This window comes from Podarcis vaucheri (assembly GCF_965113315.1).
Source record: "Podarcis vaucheri genome assembly, chromosome: 2".
NCBI lineage: Eukaryota > Metazoa > Chordata > Lepidosauria > Squamata > Lacertidae > Podarcis > Podarcis vaucheri.
In genome coordinates, this window is record NC_138760.1 from 99174305 (window position 1) to 99194517 (window position 20213).

The 20213-nt window shown below is 42.9% G+C and overlaps 1 protein-coding gene across 6 annotated transcripts in view; it reads right to left on the minus strand.

Annotated features, from left to right (window-relative positions):
- The window catches only part of CNTN6 (contactin 6), a 194000-nt gene that overhangs the window by 155422 nt on the left and 18365 nt on the right, over window positions 1–20213 (minus strand). The window lies entirely within an intron of this gene.

Below are 20213 nucleotides of genomic sequence, written 5' to 3' on the forward strand. Positions count from 1 at the left end.
GCCTGAAAATCCCAACTCAGTCATGAGCCCACCGGGTGGCTTTAGGCAAGCTAAACAGCCTTAGCTCACCAAGTGCCATACAGGGATAGCAATACTTCACAAGGCTATCATGGCAACACGAGAACAGGGCCTTCTCTGCAGTTGCTCCCTGTCTGTGGAATGCTCTCCCCAGGGAAGTTCGCCTGGCATCTTCATTATACACTTTTAGGCGCCAGGCAAAAGCGTTCCTTTTTAACCAGGCCATTGGTTAATTTGATTTACATCCTATGCCCTTTTAAAATGTGGTTTTTTGTGGTGGAGGGCGCTATTGGGTTGTTGTTTTTATTTTTATTATGTGTTTTGTGGTTTTATATCTTGATTTTATCATGTGAACCGCCCTGAGACCCCTGGGTATAGGGCGGTATATAAATTCAATAAATAATAATAATAAATAATAATATTGTATTTGTCCTCCTTTTTTGTGTGCTGTGGGATGATGAGTTCTTTCCTTGGAGGAAAAGATGTCATGATTGTTTGTCCCAACTTACATCTGTTTGTAGTTACCTTGCTTTTCACGCGGCTTATTAAACCTCTGATTGCTTTCAAGAGGAAAAGCTAAACGCCCATCAGTTCATTGGAATTTCATAAGCTACACTCCTACACCACCAGCCTAGTGGGGCTTTATGGAATCGCAGGGCCACTTCTGCATCTGCAGCCTTCCTGTGCACAGTGGATGGGTGGGAATTGGAAAACAGGTAGATCAGGCCCAGCTGGGGGCCTATGCTATCACGTGATGGCAGTGGGGCTGGCTCTGGTTCCAATGGGTCCTGGACTAGTGAAGCTCCACCCCTTCCCAGCCCCAGAAATCTATACCCCACAGCTTTTTGGAAACAGCATTTGTAATATCAGTTCCAAGAACATAGCTAGGATAACTTCCTAAGCTACAAACCAGCATGAAAAAGGCCTCTGGAGATATAAGGAGAAAAACCAAATACATTGCCTGAAAATAAGAACTAGTATCCAAATGAATCATTTATTAAACTAGGGGGAAAATGAGAAGGGAAAAGAGATTCTGAGAACAAATTGTATTTTAACTTCAGTTAGGAACTCTGAAATGGAAAACGCAAAAATAATAATCAGCTGAACCATTGGAGGTCACAATTCCATGAGTAACTTCCCACCAATGCCAACAATGCAGTTCTTCAGAGCTACAAAAATTGGGGAAATGCTGAAACTGAACTATGGTACTTACTCGGTACATTCCTCATGTGGATGGGGGAAATGGTTTCAATGCAATGTGTCAAAATCCAATTTAAATCCAATACGTTTTGAATATTTACAGATGAAGGAATGTTAGAGTGAGCTTCCTTGATGAAATCTAGTTGAAAAGGGGACCATTTAGGTGTTCCATCTAGGAGGTCCCATGTCAGGGGCTTTGCCCAAATATTAAATGTCATACCTAGAGGTGACTCCTCTCCCCGAAAGCCTGAAAAAGCAATGGAACTTCCACAGTCCAACTTTCTGCTTCATGGACACCTTGGCTTGGAAATGCTGGCCTCTGTTATGTATGCCCAAGTTTTCAAACTCTTCTAGTAATTAATTTCCACTTGGGCTAGGTATATTGCAATACATTGACTTTTGACAGCGCAATGATGAACAACAAAATTCTGTATGCATCTTTACTCTGAAGTAATTCCCATTTCATTTCAAGAGGTAATCAAGTTTAGGATTGCAGACTATGTGGACATCTTTAACTATACAGATGTGTAAGCAATGGAGGTTTTGTGGTAGTGGAAAGCACTTCCACTCACATTCAGGGAGCCCCGTTTTTGCTGAACCCCACCTACTGCAGCTTGCTATTTCTTCTGAAAGCTTTTCCTGAGGGTTGGGACAATATGGAGTAAGGAGTGAACTGCTGAACTAGATGGGGGCAGAGGAACTGGCAGAATCAAATGTCCCTGTCTTGTGTGTGTTGAAGTACTTTTCATCATTGCAAAGGGATGGTTGAATGTCCCTATCAGATAAAAGTGCTCTTCTTAAGTAAGCAACATGTTTCCCAAGGGTTTATATAACAAGTTGCTCTAATTTCCTTTGACATTTCAGCCACTGTATGATTAAGTAAATCAAGAAAGGTGTCAACTTGGCCTTTACTCCCAAAGGGCAAACTAATAATTTACTGTTGGGAGTAAATTTGTACAAGGCTGCTATGAGGAAGCTTTGATCACACAGACCTATCAAACGATAAAACTATTTTGGATTGACTCTTGTTGCACATGGAAAATCCTCATTAAGGAGGATGGATCCATTAATCTTCTCTTGATTCAAATTCATTTGGCCACAAAGCAAGATAAAGGCTGCAATCCTATATCATACTTGGGAGTAGATCCCATTGAAGACAATGGGATTACTTCTGTGCAACTTTACATATGATTGTGTTCTAAGACTGGCAAAAGAGCTATTGGGTGGTCAGATTTTGGGGAGTGACTACGATGAAGAACCCAAAACCAAAAGTGATTGTTTAGTTCAATGCAATACAAGAAGAAAATAAATGCAGTACTGTGCAAGAAAGTAAGTGTAAAGCGGTATTCAGTTGAATGCATTCCATCAGTACAAGGATTTCTGCTTCCACAGCAGGACTTGCCCCTCTCCTGCCCCCATGCATGTACTGTGCCACCCCCAAAACTGTTGGGGAATCCCCTAGAAGAGATTTAGGGAGCTTGCAGGGGAGGAGAAGGGAAGATTGTTCCATCACATAAACAGAAATGCTTGCAAATTTACAATTTACTTAAGGGAACACTGTAAACAACTAAAAACTTGGGCAGGATTTGAGTAACACTTGTAATGTACTAAAAACTAAGGTAAAAAATGGATTATTTTAAGAAAAATGGAGAAATTATATGATGAAGTTGAAAAAGTTTGAAAATGGAAACCATGGAAGGGTGGAGGGAAGTCTAAGGATTCAGGGAATACTAAATGTTGATGATTATGACTAATGTTTGAATTCAAATGTGTAGTGTAAAACTGAGTAAAAAATAAAGAAAGAAAAGAAAAAGAAATGTTGGCACTGAGGGAACGTTCATATAGCGCTGCATTGGATACAACCCATAGTGAGCATTCAAGGAAATGACCTGATTGTATCTTACTGAGGTCATTCAAAGTTACTGCAGGGTGTGGGATGACTGGGTGAAGTGAAAGAAAGACTGAAACATGCACAGCACGTGCAGAAGAAGAAGGTGGTAGAATCCTGAGGTATTAAAGTGAGTACTAATCACTTTGGCCTGCAAGTGAGGAATGCCATGGTTAATATTCTTGCACAATAAAATAAAGATCCCTGTTAATAAAAGCTAGGATAATGGAAAAAGGTCTGTCCCAATTTGTTCCTTGCTATATCAGTTTCATATGAGTAACTTTTAATGCTGGGCAACCGTCAAAATATGAGTGTATACCTCATGCTAAAGTGCTGTACAGTGGTACCTCAGGTTACATATGCTTCAAGTTACATAAGCTTCAGGTTGCAGACTCCACTAACCCAGAAATATTACCTCAGGTTAAGAACTTTGCTTCAGGTTGAGACCAGAAATTGCGCAGTGGTGGTGTGGCAGCAGCAGGAGGCCCCATTAGCTAAAGTGGTGCTTCAGGTTAAGAACAGTTTCAGGTTAAGTACGGACCTCCAGAATGAATTAAGTACTTAACCTGAGGTACCACTGTATCACCTAGGTAGGAGATAAAAAAACCTAGTGTCTTGGGGGTCTCCAGCATCATTCTCACCCATCCCATATTCCTCATAGCACCTTCACCCCAGTCATGGTTTGCAGAGAAATAGGGTTCCAGAAATGTTCTCACATTTGGCATATGACACCACTCATGAACTAAAACTGAACAACCACCAAGTATCCATTCTACATCCTTATATTCAACCAATATCCAGTGAGCATCCACCACATATTCACAGAGGGTGTTGTTGTTTTTTAAATCAATTTTTATTTGATTTTACATATCTATGTCATCTTTACATAGTTCACATAACAAAAAACAAAAATAATGCTATCCTCATAATACCCCCCAACGACTTCCCTCAACTTCCTCTTCTGGTTTTTTTTTACAGAAAAATTTCTTCTGCTTGTTTTTTTATTCTTAATTTGGAGTCTAGTATAATGATTATTGTTTTCTTGTTGTTTTGAGATCATTGTTGTATTTTCTATATTTATTTTGATAGTTGTGTTTAATCAAAACCTGCTAAAGAGTCCATTTCACTACATTGTTTCTGCAGGTATAACATAAATATTCCCAATCTTAAAGTCTCTGTTGTCCTTATCTCGTAGTCTTCCAGCTAGTTTTGCCATTTCAGCGTATTCCATCAATTTTTCTTGCCTTTCTTCTTTTGTTGGTATTTCTTTGCTTTTCCATCTTTGGGCTAGCAGCATTTTTACTAGGCATTTCAGGTCAAGAGTTGCCAAAAGAGAAGAAAAAACATTTTATGTATGCCACAACAGCAGCTAGGATGCTCTAGCCCAAAGACAGAGGGTGGTTTTGATCAGATTTTTTTTTTTTTGAATTTTTAAAATTTTCCCCTGTGGTTTGTACCAGCGCAATCAGTTTTTAAGGTGAACACATTGACTTGGGAGGCTTTTATCTTCCATTCTGTATCATTGATCTAATACTCTGTGTATGTAAAACTAAGCCATTGTGCTGGGAACATCAAAATCCATAATGCAAAAATGTGCTGATACTATCGAACTGTCTATTTAAATTACAACTAAGCATGCGCCTTTTGTGATAAAGACAATGCATGGTTCTGCCACTGTGCAGCTGAATGTTTAAGCCACATGTTTTTTAGTGTACTTGGTGTTGCTTTTAATTCATCCATTCTGACAAAGAAAAGGGCAGCACAGTCCTATTTTATGTCTACACGGAAATAGAGATGGGAGAGAAATGTGGCTCAGTTCACATTTTTTATGAAAACCTATGTAATCTGCACTTCCCAAAACAATGTGTGAGCTGGAAAGCAGCTTATCCTCTGCCATTCAAACATGTCTGAATTTTGCAAAGCAGTTCTCCAACAAAAACAAATACAGTATTGTATATACTCAAGGAAAGTTTGCATAAAGGACTAGTGCTAGGGAAAATAAAATCCAAGATGAATTATGCTGCAATGCCTTGCTTGTAAAAAATACTTTAGACACAATTCCAGGCAAAAATGTACATATTATGAGAAATGTGTACCAAAATGTTGGTGAATTTGTGAGGCAGATGTTGAAATATGGTGAGTGAAGAAAGAGGAACAGAGAGGAACCACAATTTGTCTATCCTTGCTCAGAGTCCGGTATAAAATTATGCCCAGGTATAAAATTGCAGCTTGTGACAAGAAAGAATAAAGATAGATGTTTTCTTAGGTATTATTGTAACTTTATTTATTAAATGCCAGCAGACCCAGAAACCGTTCTGACAAACATAAATACTTGTTAGTATTACAGCTGCTAATACTGTCTTTCATATGATAATTTACTGTCAAACTACACCAAGAATATTTTTTTTAACAAAAGACTGTAATATTTATTGTATGAGAGTGCCTGGTTTAAACTAGAGTGTCTTGCCTGTTTTTTAATTCTGGTGAAGTATAAAGATAAATGGTGCTGTCAGAGCCTTTGTTTTCTGGATATAACTATTGCTTAAATTAATTATTATTCTCTAGCCATCTTAAGCAAATGGACAGGGAGACAACAAAATGAGTTAATGGGAGTAGAAGTGCCTATCTTGTGTAGAACAGTTTAGATATTTACTTCTTAATGGAATAAAATGTATACAAACATATCTCTTTAAAAGCAGCTATCAAAGGTGTTGCTGTTTTTTTCCTGTTAAAGATGCTCCCCCCATGATCTTTTCAAATCTAACTCATTCCCATATCAAATTTTCCTGTTAATGTGGCATTCCCACTGTGAAATTTCCTTTTCTTCCTCTGATTGGATGACACTCCCATGAGAGGGTACAATCTGCCTAATATTGCTGGGGCGGAACATTTTCCGAAACTGGCATTCATCCAAGGGAAATTTGGTGTAGCAGATATGCTATGGTTTGGATGGATGGGCAGATACCTCCTCTACTTTGAGCATTCAGTAAATCCTCAGCTTTAAAAAGACCACAAGTCTGTATGTATTTTCCCACTGGGTGTGTGTGTGTGTGTGTGTGTGTGTGTGTGTGTGAGAGAGAGAGAGAGAGAGAGAGAGAGAGAGAGAGAGAGAAATTAAGGAGCCATTCTTCTTGGGGGGTGGGGGTGCGGAAGGACTCTTGTCAGGCTGCAGTTGTGTGCATAGTGCAACAGTGTTAGCAATTTCACTCCTCCGATGCTGCAGATGAGATTGTTGTAAATCGCATGCCTGTCTGGGAGCCTGTTTGGGACGAGTCTGAGAAAAGAAGACAGCCTTATCTCTTCAGCTGCAGGTACTATTACACTGTACTTTCGCTTTTCTTTCTTTCTGTTTGTTCTCTCGGAGCTGGGGAGAACGGACGACATTATGCTTCCGTCTGCACATAGCGAGTAAATAAATACAGTGGACGCTTGGGTTGCGAACGTGATCCGTGAGGGATGCATGTTCGCAACCCGCAGCGCCCGCAACCTGCAGTGGCGTGTCTGCGCACGCGCAGGTTGTGATTCGGCACTTCTGTGCATGAGCAAAGCATGATTTAGCGCTTCTGCGCATGCGCTACCACTGAAACCCGGAAGTAACCCGTTCCAGTACTTCCAGGTTTCGGCGGTCCGTAACCCGAAAAAATGCAACCTGAAGCGTCTGTAACCCAAGGTATGGCTGTAGTAGATTAGCTCTAGAATGCCTCATTCTTCTTGCTGTGTTATGCCAGAAGATTAGTGTGCATATACCAGCTGGTATATGTCGTTAGGAAGCGCACTGGAAGAGAAGGGAGATGCCTTTTCCAGAGCTGCACGTACCAGAGGATGCTCAGAGTTTAGGGGGCTTGCAGGCACCCCGGGGCATTTTTCCAGTGTGTTGAGTTGCGAGTGGGGCTGTCCTTTTAGCCCCACCCCCTGCACCTGCTTGTTTCAACAACTATGTTGTGTAGGGTAGGGAAGACCCCAGTGCATCCCTCTTGCGCACATGTATGGGCTTCACATCAGTGGGGCACTGGCGGAACTGGTGTCCCAATCACATGGAGCCCCTTAGCCTGCACCTTAGGCTCTTCTTAGACACAGCTGTAGGCGTGGTGACTGAAAGAAGCAAATCTAGTAACATTGGCAACATGGACCCATTCCCAACTACCACACCATTGACCCAACTTATGCATGGGGTTAATGCCAGGACCGGCCCACTCATGAGGCAGGCAGCTGCCTTGGGTAGCAGATTCCCACAGGGTGGTGCCCCCATACGAGTTTCACCTGCCCCTGCCACCACCTCGCGAGAGCTTCATGAGAGCTCTGCAAGATCTTGTTAGAAGCTGATCAAGACACACGACCCTGGTAAGCAGGGGGCAGGGCAGAGGGGGCATCTTCCTGTTTTGCCTCAGGTGGCAAAACAGGACAGGACACCCCTGGCTAATGCATAGGTTGGTTCCAAACTTCACTGCAAAGAAAATGATGCGATACTGGAGGGAAGGAAAAGCACTGCTTCAATGCATGAATATGGGGAAAATAAATGATTTAAGGAAGGGGTCAATGGGGGATGCAGTCGGTTCAGGGTTTATTTTGTCCTTCTTAAAGCCTGGCAGATATTACAAACCTGTTTCCCCCCACACCCATTGTCACCAAAAACCGTGTTTAGCCTCTGATCCCTGCCTTTCTCTCCTTCTCTCATGCTCATTCTTTGTTGTCTGACACTACAGTATCTAGCAAAGTCCCAGCCAGGGATACAGCAAACCTCTATATATGATCTCTCTATTCTCTGCTGAACACCTGATTTGCAGGCAGCTAATGTGAGCTTCCTCATGAATGCCAATTGTATTCAGCGAGTATTTTTCTTTTCAAACTTTTTTTTTTATCCCCCAGGCAGTCTCTGTGCAGTTTGACTACTTGAACTTTCTGTATGCCCATAACAGGGTGAATTGCAAATGCTTTTAGTGGTGTAGAGTAAGGCAGAGGGCAGCTTGACTGTGTCTGAGATTTACTAGCATTTTTGCTGCTTTTCAAATTATTTCCTAGGCAGTCTTGGGAGAAAACACACTTGCTATTTATCTCAGCTTTCTTGATGCAGATAATTTCTGCTTTCTCCTTGTTGTAAATACTATGGCTTCACCTCTCATACGATCTTTTATGTAATGCCCTCAACACTGAACTGAATCCTGTTAGTCATGCTTAGAACAGACACGTTGAGATCTATAGAAATTTAGTTTAGTCATTAAGTGCCATTGATTTTAATGATCTGCTCGAAGCATGACTAAGTTTGGACCAACCCTATGAAAATAGTTCAGCACCAAAGCTTTGCACTTTTGTGTCAAGTGAGCCTTCCACATTCAGAAGACAATGAAACCCTCTATTACCACCTTATATATTTCTTAGATTTGTCCGTTTTTATTTGAGGAATGTCTATGGTATTTATGGAAGCCAGTCAAGGAGTCCCATGCTTGTGGCAACTGTGGTCTTGCAATACATGCTAAAACAAAAAATCAGGATATGTTAACACTATTTTGTTAGTTGCTTCATCAAGGTATTTTGCACATCTACAGTCAGTTTAATCAAGGTCCTCCAAGGCTAGAAACTTGCAAGGACATTCTCACATGCAATATAAAGACACAAATCTCAGAAAGTCTTTAACTTCCTTCAGTTAATTAAGCTCAACTGTGACATAACTAGTTGGTGATTTTTTTTAAAGTGTAGATGACTGGTTACCAACAATGCCTCTTCTTCCTGTCTTATTTGATCAGTAGTTACAATTATTTGCACTGTTTACCAGTACTTTTTTTTCTTAAAAAATGTTTAGGGCTACTGTCATTTTCCTACTCATATTGCCCCTCAATGAGGTCAAACTTAGATTCACAAAATGTTTAGGCGTATGTGTATCCCTGCATCTCCCCAGAAAAAAGCCCTGATGTTTACTGTACATATACAGTGGTACCTCAGGTTACGAACTTAATTCGTTCCGGAGGTCTGTTCTTAACCTGAAACTGTCCTTAACTAGAGGCGTGCTTTCGCTAATGGGGCCTCTTGCTGCTGCTGCGTCACCAGCACACAATTTCCATTCTCATCCTGGGGCAAAGTTCTCAACTCAAGGTAACTCTTCCAGTGGAGTTTGTAACTGAGGCGTTTGTAACTCGAGGTACCACTGTACCTCAGTGTCATGTCAAATAGGTCACGACTGCATTTTCAGTACCAAGCCAGTATGCCTTAGTGAGGTCATCAGGGTCCAATCCTGAACCAGGTCCCAGGGCATCCAAGCCAGTAAGCAGTGAGAAGTCTTTTGATCTGCAAAAGACTCTTTTCACCATATATCACCTTGAGAGCTCACCAGCATACTCTGTCCTCACCCTGCTCTCTGACTTGCCTGCTGTGATCAAATTTAAGCAGTGAATTGTTCCATGCTAACTGGATGTTATATTTTTTTAACCTCCAACCTAACAGTGAGGAGCCACAGTGAAAGACAAGGAACACCAATCCCCAAGCTGTTCAGAAGGACGAGGAAATTGGATCTTTTCCAAAACAAGCAACTGGATGTCTTGGGAGGGAGGCCTTGCATTTCCCCCCTGCTGTTGTCTCAGGGGTGTTTCCTGTTAAGCACCTAGTTGGTATAAAATACATGCTAAATTGTTAATATGAAGTAAGTTGTTTTATTCAGAATAATATATAAAGAGGCAATTTCTCTGCTGGGAAATCATTTACAGACAAACCATAAAACCTGTTTTAGTAATAAGTCATAATGAATATAGTTGTCATAAGCACAGAAAAACCCATATCCTCTGGGCATAAGTAATTCCTAGAAAAGGCACTATAAAAATACAGAGTTATCTCCTAAAGTACAAGTTCTCTGGATCTGCTTCATGGCTGGCATTGCCATCTCTCTCTCTCTCTCTCTCCCTTTCTCTCTCTCTCTCTCTCTCTCTCTCTCTCCCTCCCTCTCCCTCTCTCCCTCTCTCTCCCCCTTGCAGTTTATATACAATATGCATGATCGTAATCATTCTGAACATGATGTCTCTTGGGCACAATAACAATTTGCTTCATGTACTTGGAATTCATTAATACAACCAGCGTTAGATTGCCCCTCCCACCTGCATTTTAGGCAACGGGCATGATCAACGTGCCAGCACATAGCTTTTCACAGTGCCTTATTTCTCCAGGTGTAATCAGGAAAACTTGAAGATGTATCAGCGTTGACGTCTCACTGTGATTTTTTTTTAAAGGCTAAACAATATCTGAGGTGTCTAGAGCAGAACAGGCCAGCTAATTAGTCATGGGTACACGCCTAATTTTAATCCAGCCTTCAAAGCAGAGCATTTGAACATGGATTGGAATAATCTACAAATAATGCAAATTGCACATGGAGAGCAATATTTGGGACTCCTGGGAAATCTAGACCTTAGAGGGAACGAAGCGGATACATACATTTGTTGGAAGTTCACACACACACACACACACACACACACACACACACACACACATTCTTCAATCCAAGAAACCACACACAACACACTCTACTTTTTCACAAGTTGAATCTATGCATTTTACTCTCCCTGTGTATAGGAACACAGAAAGCTGCTTTATACTGAATCAGACCCTTGGTCCATCTAAGTCACCCCATTGGACCATCTATACTGACTGGCAATGGCTCGCCAGAGTTTCAGATAGGTTGTCCCAACCCTACCCGGAGATGCCAGGGTTTGAACCAGCAGCATAACTTGGGTCCCTGGCCAGCGTCTAATCAAGGGAATCTTTCCTTGCAAACTAGGCCCAACCTGGGAGCAGAGATAAGGCAGAGAAACATGAAGCCAGGAGCACCACCGTGTTGCCTTGCCCTCCTGTCCTTACAGTGAGGCACTCTGGGCAACACACATGGCTCAGGCAGTGCTTTCTCGCCTTCCTCTTCCTCCCTGTTCATCCTCGGTGGGCAGCGGCAGCAGACTCCCCCCCCCCTTCTTGACATGCAAGTGTCCCTTTGCCAGCCATGAGGAGAAGGAGGCACTGCCGCCACCTCAGCAACAAAGGCCCAGTCGGACATGGCTTGCCTCCCCATGGCTCCTGCTGCAGTGAGGGAACCTGTTATGTGGGCCCTCAGAAGTTTGCACCCGGCGGTCCCATGGCCCCCCAGGCTCCCCCACAATATGCTTTGGTTTGAACCCAGGGCCTTCTGATTCCAATGCAGTTGCTCTACCACCAGCTACTCAGAAAGACATTATTATTATTGGTAGTAGCAGCAGTAATGTGTCCTACTCTTATATCTCTTCACAGTGAAGGGCAGGCGACAATTTCATAAAAATAAATAAATATGCATTTGCCCCACTGTTCCGATTTTCTATACTTCTATACCAGCAGCAAAAATTATTTGTGTAGTTCTTTACCTCCTTGACATCTGATGGGAGGGTGTTCCACAGGAAGAGAAGGCCCTCTGGCTGGTTATAAGAGGCAGAGAACCAATAGAACACAGTCCCATCCACTGCACTGAGGCTTGGACTCTCTTCCTTGCCTGAGCAGCAATTGTACTTGAGCCCACATATGCATGCCAGCTCCTTAAACAAGCCTTAAGTGTTGCTTAAGTGACACCATCAGTGGCTCCCTACCCCTTCTTTGTCTTTGGATCAGTTAAATACAAAGCAGGATTAAAGTGTCATTGGCCTATGGGTTGCAGCTCTCTCAGTGAAGTCAGATGGAACTGAAGTGAGGCAAAACACAGTAATTATATACCTGAGTTTGCTTGTTACGAAGAAAAAGAATAGGCACGCAGTGTCACACAAAAGCTTCCCGGGGGTAATGTGAATAACCTTAATGACCATTTCACAGTGGCGATTGCAGGTGTTTAGCCGTGTCGGCGGCACTTTTCGCAACTGAAGGAAGACAAAACAAATTCAGCCTATGATGGCAGCATTACGGTGGTTTAAGTCACTCTGTGAATTCTTGTTAGCTTCAGGCACTCTGAGACTGATGTAAATCTTAAGCCACCAGCGTGGCCAACACCTCAAGAAGTTATCTAAAAACCATAGTTCTATAAAAATAACCGTGGAGAATATCTTACTATCCAGCGGCAAAGTTCGGAAAGTGAAGAGGCCAAGTTTTTGCTTATCCTAGGTTAAGGTTTTCTCTCACTCACATGTTTTTCCATAAACTGCATGTTTCCCCCCACTTTACAGGATGATATTAGAGCAGGGGTAACCAATGTGATACACTCCAGGTGTTTAGTGCTACAACTTCCATCAGCCTCAGCAGTCAGGGTGTATCTATTCTGCTATTTGTGTAGGAACCTGCTGCAAGCTGGGTTAACTTTCCTCTGGGTGAGGCCTGGGATGGAAGTTGTAGCTGGCAGCATCTAGAGGGCACCCTGTTGGCTAGTCTTGTATTAGAGTGACTGGCTACAAACATGGATATGTGTAGATGAGAGTGAGGGCCAGAGAATGAAAGCGAATTACATTCTTGAGAAATGGAATATTAGACATTGGGATTTCCATTTAACAGCTACAATTTTAAATCCATAAAGCAATGCATTATAGTCATACTAATGCTGATTCAAGTCAAGTCATGTTTATGTGCATGTAACCAAAGTCACACTACTCATGTGGCGGGGAGGAGTGACTCAGAATAACCCTGAGGTTTCCACAACACACACACCAATAATGCACATTTTGCTTGTGAATAATAACTGCATTCATCAGTTTTGTGGTCCCAGATCCTCCTTCTTCAGATGATGATTATCTGCTACTTCAATACACAAGAAGCAGCTATTTATGTATGACATTAACTTCTCAGAGTTGCAATTGAAAAATGGTGATCATTTTACCGAGATAAGTAATTATCCCATCTTTATTTCTATTTTTGCTGCGTTTAGGAGCAAGGAAGTGTAGCTCGGCAAAGAGGTAAAGAGCTGTAAGTCTTTTGTGGCTATTTTTAGATGCAGTCCTTTAGGTAGACTAAACAGGACTAAGCAGATTGTGTTTTACATGCCAGTGATCCCACTCCCTTTGATTTGCAATTTATTCAGCAAACCACACCAGCATTCGCCTTCCACCCTCCAGCCATGCACTGAGCTAATGGCTGAAGGGGATTAGCTTGCAATAAGTCACAAATCTCCAGTTCTGAACAATGTGCAGAAGACATCTCTCAATTATTGTGGCTCTTCATTTTTATTCTGGGCACGGGTGGCGGGATGTTTCTTTTGCAGGACCTCGTGCTGTTTATTGTTCTTACTTTTGAAATGTTCTTTCTGGCTTTTGCAGTTTTTTTAAAAAATTAATTATGGTTCCTTCAAAATACAAAATGTAACTTAGATACTCCACTTTACATATGCATTATATGGGCTATGGGACAAATATCAACAACACTGAGCTCCCCCACCTCCCACCTCTTTCTCTCCGTCCAGTAAGCACCAGCAACACGCTGTGTTTGGAAACTGGGAGAGCAGCGGTGCCTCACCTGTGTTGCTGCATCAGTCACCTCTCTCTCTCTCTCTCTCTCTCTCTCTCTCTGTCTCTGTGTGTGTGTGCGCACACCCAAATGTGATGTTCATTTTAGAAAATGGCCTCTGAGATTCTAAGAGGCATTGCTAGGGTTTCTCCAAGTGTTTCTGAGTGGGAAATTAAATTAGAGAAAATGGATCTGGGAATGATCTTGGCTATGGGCAGTGCTTTTTTCGGGGGGGGGCAGGGGTACGCATACCCCTAAACATTTTGTGAATCTTTGTACTTTTGTCCATTTACTGTATTTATTTTCCCCGATTTGAACTATAAAATGGTGATTTTCTTGAGTCAAAATGAGAGTACCCCTAAACTTTTTTTAGGGAAAAAAAAAGCACTGGCTATGGGTAAGACATTAATTTGGGGAAATAAATTAATTTCAGATGATTTTATCCAGAGATGATTTGGGGAGGTAATGAATGGATGGTGGTGTGTGTGTGTTTGCATGTTTGCTTGCTGTAAGCCACCCTTTGATCATTGGATGAAGGGTGGTATAGAAAGTTAATTATTATCAGTGATGATAATGTTGATGATTAGGAATTGTACCAGGATCAGTTGGGAACTGGGAGTAATTGAAGTACAGTGGTACCTCGGGTTAAGAGCTTAATTCGTTCTGGAGGTCCGTTCTTAACCTGAAACTGTTCTTAACCTGAGGTACCACTTTAGCTAACAGGGCTGCCGCACCACCACTGCACGATTTCTGTTCTCATCCTGACCCAAAGTTCTTAACTCGAGGTACTATTTCTGGGTTAGAGGAGTGTGTATCCTGAAGCGTCTGTAACCTGAAGCGTCTGTAACCCGAGGTACCACTGTACAAAGGAACTGATTTGGGGTGATGTATATTAACTGAAGAACTTAGCTGGCATGACTCAGATGTAAAATTAGTTGACTTTCAAAGCCAAAATTTGCATCTAGCAGATAAATAATCATTTGCAAATTTTAGTCTATGGGGTTATGCCCCATATCTTTTCAGTAGCTAGCAATGCCCCGGGGGACTTCCTTTCTGCCAATAAAACATTTAAATGTGTTATAACAAATTATCAAGGGCTTAGTTGTTGTTTTCTACTTTTTTTGTTATTTCTTCAATGAGTTGCCTTCTGTAAACGGAGTCCTTCCCTTAGAAGTGGGATCAGAAAGGCCACGTGTTACTTCTAACACCTGCAGTCATGGCTCATAGTCTTTACTTGCAAATCATTTTTTTAACAATGAAATGAAGGGGTGGGCAGGTCAATTTTTGCTTCTCAGACAAGAAATTGGAAACCTGCCAGCTTATTAACCACCAGAACGTCAGCCTGGCAGCCTTAATTCCAACATGAATACAAATTCTAAGTCTCAGATTTCCCCAGAGAATTGCCAGGAAATACTCTGAGCAAAAATAGAGCTTAAAAAAATGAGTCCATTTATGCATTGGAGAGGATGACTCTCGTAGAGCTTTAATCACCTGTCAGCTGGGATGTGCAGAATTGTAAACCAAATATTAGGTAGCTGTACATATTTTCTTGCTAGCTAGGATGCTTTCACTGCGGGGTTAGACTACAGTCAGTCAGCATTATGTGCAATGAAAAGAGCTATGTAAATAATAATAATAATAATAATAATAATAATAATAATAATAATAATAATAATAATATAGAATTTCTAAAGAAACGCAGGGGCATTTATCTTTTTTTGATTACATCTGAAGTTGGTGCAAGAAAGATCAAAAAGAAAGAAAAAAGCAGGTGCCAGCTTCTAAATAAGTCCCACATGTTAATCAAGTTTGAAAAATCCAGCTTGCTGAAAGCATGGTGATGGTAGACTCTATTACACTGTAGACACTTTCAGACAAACTCAGCCAGTGGATCCAACCAGATAAAACATTAATCCTCCAGAACTTCAGAGGAAATGGCCTCTAAAATATTGCTTGCTTTCAGTCCGAGCATTTTCAACTATACAGGGTTGATCCTGACATCGGGTCCAGTGAGATGGCTGCATCCGGTGACAAATTGCTTTTATTTTATTGGAAGATTTACATTCTGCATTAATAATTTGTTTTTCCCCCTCTGCCTTTCGTCTGACCTATTGATTTCAGCTTTAATTACCACATAATATCCCAAATATTTAGTGCTGAGTAATGGACAGTGGGCAGAAATGAGCTACTCAGGAAGCTTGCCTGTGTCACCTGGAAGGTTAACTCCTATAGGGCAAACCTTGTGTGGAAATGATCTGGTAGAGTATCTAAGCCCTATTCATGCATTTGAGTGAATGTGTAGGGGTTTAAAGGTGGGATAAGGTGTGTATGCAAGCATCACTTTCCCCACGTCCATTCATGGGCTGCCTGCACTTCAGACCTTCCTGTGATGAGTAAGAAGGACTAAAGCAAAATTCTCTCTAGAGGTACGTGACAAGCATAAGATTTGCCTTGTATCTGTAACCTTTGGGAGCAGCAGTGGCGTAGCGTGGGTTGTCAGCACCCGGGGCAAGGCAAGTAATTTGCGCCCCCTAACCCGTGGATTTTAGCACTTGAGTGCGAGCGCGCCCCCCCAAGATGTTGCGTCCGGCCCCCCCGCACCCCCACACTACGCCGCTGCTTCAGGCCCCCCAATAAAACATTTGAGGGGGCCAGTACCCCAGTTGATGGGCATTGCCAATGTGATCAACTATGCAGGGCGGGGTTTACTTGCCTCCCCCCCCCCAATATCATACTGTATTCACATTGGCACCCCTGATGAACTCAGCGGGGCTTACTTCTGCCCCGCAAGCCTTTGCACCTCCGCGTCTCCTTTCCTCTCTATATGTAAGAGGGTGAAGGTCAGGCTGGCAGCGCAAATAAGGGCCCCGCTGCTGAAGGCCTCGCCCGCCACTACCTCCTGGTCCACGGGCAGGGCAAGAAAGTGCCTTTTCCTTGGGGGGGGGGAAAGCGCGGAGTGAGGGGCTGGGCCCGGCGGAGTCTCGCTGCCCCCCAACGCCTCTCGAGGCGGCATGAGGGGCGCCGCGTCAAGGGCGCCCGCGGGCGCAGCGGCGGCTCCTGTCAGGGCACGAGGCGGGCCCGGCGCCTCTCCCCCACCCACCCCGTCCGCCCACCCATATCCCGCTCAGGAGGGGCCAGTGGGCTGGCAAGCGCCTCACAGCAGCAGCACCAGAGAGGGAGAGAAGTCCGCCTCCCGCCGCCGCCTCTTCATCCCCAGCAGCAACTTCCCTGCCCGGCTCCCCGCCGCCGCCTCCTCCTTTGCAGTAGCAGCAGCCGCCGCTGCCACCGCTCCTCCTCTCCTCCCGGGGACGATGCTCTGGCTCCTCAGCGGCAGCTCCCGAGCCGTGTCCCCGCGGCGCCTCCGCTCCCCCGGGCTCCCCTTCGCCGCCTAGCTCCTGCTGCACCACCTGGGGGCAGCGCCTATGGCCGGGGCTTCCTCCTTCCCGAGACATGGGGCTCTGCTATAGCCTGCGCCCAAGGCTCTTCGTCGACTCCGGAGGCGGCGAGCGCCCCCCCAGATGTTGCGCCCGGTGCGGCCGGCCCCCCTGGCACCCCCCACGCTACGCCACTGGGGAGCAGCCAAACTGATTTACTGAATTACACTTTGTCGTCATTCATTATTTGGGTACAAACTTGATTGGTTAAATCCAACACTGTTTCATCCCATTGACTACTATAGCCATAACTTCCCTACCCTGTTTACAGAAGTGGATGAAATGCGCAGGCAAGCGAGCCTTTCCAGAGTGAATTCAGCCTGCCAAGTTTTTTTTAAAAAAAATAATATTTATTAAAAGTTTAAGAATTAAAGAGAGAAGTAAAAAAGAAAGAGAAAAAATAAACAATACAAAACAATACATGACAGTACATATAAAAAAGCAAAAGACACAATACATCAAAACAAAAACAAAAACAATTAAAAACACATCCAATATTGCCATATTATTTATCTTTCATTAACTTGTTTCATCGACTTCCTCACACCTCCCTTTTGTGTTCTAGTTATTAATTATTTCAGCAAATCCTTTCCATCTTTCACTGTTTTCTGTTATCTTAATTTATTTTAACCTTATCTTACCATTAAAACCCTAAAACTTATTTATACTTAACTCCTTATAACATTTCTACTAAAGCCATATAATTTCATTCCAACATTTTTCTAACACTCATTAATTTTGCAACGTTTCTCTAAATAATTTTTTTTAAAACTTTTTTTCCAATCTCCCTGGTCTCGGATTCTGTCAATCCTTTCTATCCATTCCATATGGTCCATCAACCTGGTGACCTTCTGTCCGAGGCTCTTAACTCTTTTCCATGTCCCTTCTGCAGATCTTCTTCATATTTATACATGCACTTTACTTTATCTTCTGCTGATCTTGTTCTTAATTTCCTTCCTTTGGCACTGAGGAGTAGATCTCAGGGAAACTCCAACCTAACAATGTCTTTATTCCTTCTCGACAGGTCAGCCCATTCTCCATAGTCAGAACTAAAGTCCAAAAGATATTTCAGAGCACCAATCTTCCCCTGACCCAAATCCAAATCCCAAAGGCCAGAACATCACTGCATAAGAGGATCTATCCAACTTTCCTTCTCCAATCCAAGCAGGGCTCCATCCCACCAAATCTGGCTTTCTCTAGATTCGATCGTAAAAGACAACAGCTTATGTTCATCAAATTGCCTCTGTGAGGCCGGGGCTCTCTCCACTTGAATTACTTGAGGTTCAACAACAACTTTCTCCTTCGTCTTCTCCACAGCTTGCCATGTCAAAACAGATTCCTGAATCAAATCCTGAGTGGTTTCTGCATAGGTATTCACTTTTTGTCCCAAATCAGTCATTTTTTGTCCCAAATTGTCAATTTTAATAATCATCACGTCCGTCTTCTCATGAAGCTGTTCCAATAAAGCAATTGTCTTGCAAAATGTAATCACCAAGGTTTCTTCTGTCAACATTCTTGTCCAAGGTCAATCTCTGATTCTCACGGTCTTTAATCTCTGCAGCTGGAAAATTCCCCAGCTCCACTCCTGCAACAGTTTCAAAAGCTCCCTCTAGAGGAAACAATTTCTATTTGTATCCATCCTTTTAAGCGCAGATCCAGCAACAAAGTTAGTTTTGATTTTCAGTTATTTTTTTACTCCTTTTTAAGTGCAAAAGGAAACAATGGAAACAATATATTTCTCTTGTTTAACAATCTGTCAACATATGTTTTATTCACAGTCAATGAACTTTCCCAAAACGTTAATCTTACTGGCAGCCCTTTCCCAGGTTCGAAACGGTGGTAATTTATCTTTCTTCACTCTCTCTCCTGCAGGCTTGAACGATCTAAAATTCCCCCCTCTTCTCCTGCTTCCAAGGGGGGTTTAGTAATTTTAACCGATGGAGATTTAATCCTTTACAAAAGACTTTCCAGGCTTTAGCTTGCAATGTCTTTGCTTCAATCTATTTACAAAAGAGGAAGATGGACTTCCTGTTTGGAACCTTCCAGTTTCAATGCCAAATTAAGATATTTAGAGATCCAATTTTCCGTTCTACTCACAGGTAGTTGTTTAGAGTCCAATTGTCCACAGGAAAAAGTCAGCGCTCTCCGGCAACAGCAATCCGGCTTCACTCCATGAAAGAAGCAGTCGATTTGAAGCACTGCGCCGCTCACCCCACGTCACTCCGGGTCCCCGAAACCGGGTTTCCCCGCGAGTAGGGGAGGCGCAAAAGGTTCCAGCCGAATCCCACGTCCACAGGCTTCTCCCGCCTGTGGTTTTTAATGGGTCTCCGCCTCGCCGTGGCGGTCCAGAGCCTAATTTCCACGGAGCGGATTCCTCCCGATCAGAGGAAATCCGCCATTGCCGGAGGTGCTAACCCGGAAGTCTTCCAGCCTGCCAAGTTTTAAGCAGAGCTATTTGAGGGTTTTCATGCAGCAAACTTTTTAATAAAAATAAAAGAAAAGAAGATGAAACGTCTCTAGCTTTTAAAGTTTCTGCTAGAGTTGGATGCAAATTGTAGGCTTTTAAAATCTCTTTTAAGGGGATGAAGCCGGGTCTATATCAGTAAGTTAGATGGAAAGGTTCTGCTATCATGCTAAGTGATTTTAGAATCATAGAATCATAGAATCACAGAATCATAGAGTTGGAATAGACCACAAGGGCCATCGAGTCCAACCCCCTGCCAAGCAGGAAACACCATCAGAGCACGCCTGACATATGGTTGTCAAGCCTCTGCTTAAAGACCTCCAAAGTAGGAGACTCCACCACACTCCTTGGCAGCAAATTCCACTGTCGAACAGCTCTTACTGTCAGGAAGTTCTTCCTAATGTTTAGGTGGAATCTTCTTTCTTGTAGTTTGGATCCATTGCTCCGTGTCCGCTTCTCTGGAGCAGCAGAAAACAACCTTTCTCCCTCCTCTATGTGACATCCTTTTATATATTTGAACATGGCTATCATATCACCCCTTAACCTCCTCTTCTCCAGGCTAAACATGCCCAGCTCCCTTAGCCGTTCCTCATAAGGCATCGTTTCCAGGCCTTTGACCATTTTGGTTTCCCTCCTCTGGACACGTTCCAGTTTGTCAGTGTCCTTCTTGAATTGTGGTGCCCAGAACTGGACACAGTACTCCAGGTGTGGTCTGACCAGAGCAGAATACAGTGGCACTATTACTTCCCTTGATCTAGATGCTATACTCCTATTGATGCAGCCCAGAATT